Genomic DNA, 1930 nt, shown 5'->3' with positions numbered 1-1930 from the left:
TTACGTTAATGAAAACACTATCTAATGGGATCTGAATTTATGAAATTAAACATCTCCTTAGTCGGTCACAAATTTTTTACCATAATATTCAATGGGCTGCTTTCATTGAAAGTTTTCATCCACTTATCCAATATCAGCCCGAAAAAGAGAATTTTGTTGCCGATGCATTAAGTAGAAGACCAAGTATTCATAATATTTCTATTATATCTTTTGATTTTCTTATCCCTATGAAGGATACTTATGACCATAACTCCAGTTTTCAAGCTGATTGGAATAAATTAGTTACTAATAATTGGATTCCAATTGATTCTTTGTCTTATTCTAATGGATTTATATTTTATAAGAAAAGATTGTGTCACTGTTCCATTTAGATCATTTGTGTGTTGCACGAAATTCATTGCTCCCTATATCAAGGTCATAGATGTATTATTTTTACTTTAAAAATATTAGTTAAAGATTTTTATTGGTCACAAATAAAATATGATATTTCTAACTTTGTTTTTGAATGTTTAATTTGTCAATGAGTTAAGTGACACCATGGTAAGAAATATTGTTTATTAATGTATTTACTAATTTTTGAACGACCATGGGAATATATTTCAATGATTTTATAAATGGTTTACCTAACACACAAGCTAATCATGATATGATTTGGACTATCATATATCAATTTAGCAAATAAGCACATTTTTTACTATGCAAGAAAACATTAACTATATCTCAAGCTGTACAATTATTTTTTAAGATTGTTTTCACTAACCATGGTTTGCCAAAAGTTATTATTTCTGACCGTGATTCTAGATTTTACAATAATTTTTGGACTACTTTGTTTGCTAATTTAGATACTAAGATTGATTTATCATCTATATTTCATCTTGAAACTAATGGATAAACATAAGCTACTAACAATATAATTCTAGATCTTTTGCATGTATACATAATTTCAAAACCACGAATATAAAATATACACTTGCATTTACTTCAATTTGCATACAATAATACACCACACACAACTACACAAAAATCACATTTTGAAATCATTTATAGACATAGATTACCTACACTTGTTACATCATTGCCAAACAAAGTTAAAGCTGCTGATTATATTACCAATACATATGCTACTATTTTGTTGAAGTTAAAGATATGATTTCGAAAGCCCAGCAATTATATACTAGACAAGTTAACACGAAAAGAAAAGCTATGAGTTTCAAAGTTGATGATTTTGTTTGGTTACGCATTGAAAAGAGAAGATTACAAAGTGTTGAGAAACACTCTGCTGTTAAGTTAGTCTTTATATTTTATGGACCTTTCAAAACCATTCATAAAATCAATGACAATGCATTAAATTAGAACTATCTCCACATTCGAAAATCCATAAAACTTTTCATATCAGTTTGTTACAATCTTTTAGAGGCCAATTACATGTCCACCTTGTCTATGAAAACTCTTCTTTGTTAGAAGAAGAAATTGAAATACTTCAACTTGAAAGTATTCTAGATACAAACTTTATGACCACCAGAAGTAGCCGTAGATACTCTAGATATTTGGTTAAGTTTAAAAATCATCATGTTGAAAAGGCTCAATGGATATACGCTTGCGGTCTAAGTACTTACCCCTCATTGCTCGCTCCACATTAAGCTAATAGCAATTGAGGACAATTGCTGTTCCATCCCGGGGGTATGATGCCAAGAGGCATATTCCACGGTGAATTCTATGAGATCACAGTGGATTCCGTGAGATTTTTATTCTACGGTGGATTTCGTGAGGTTTTGTAGTGGATTCCGTAAAACTATATTTATTTGTCGGGGCTCATACACAAGGTGGATTTCTTGTGCGAGAAGTTGACGAGGATGCCTGTCCTTTTCGGGCGTCATATTAATTTAATGTGCATGTGGGTGATCCCATAGCAGGTGGTTTCAAAAAATAC

This window comes from Lygodium microphyllum, chromosome 5 (assembly GCF_053477565.2).
Source record: "Lygodium microphyllum isolate KBCC chromosome 5, Lygodium_microphyllum_v1.1.10, whole genome shotgun sequence".
Classification (NCBI taxonomy): domain Eukaryota; kingdom Viridiplantae; phylum Streptophyta; class Polypodiopsida; order Schizaeales; family Lygodiaceae; genus Lygodium; species Lygodium microphyllum.
This window is presented reverse-complemented; position numbering follows the sequence as displayed.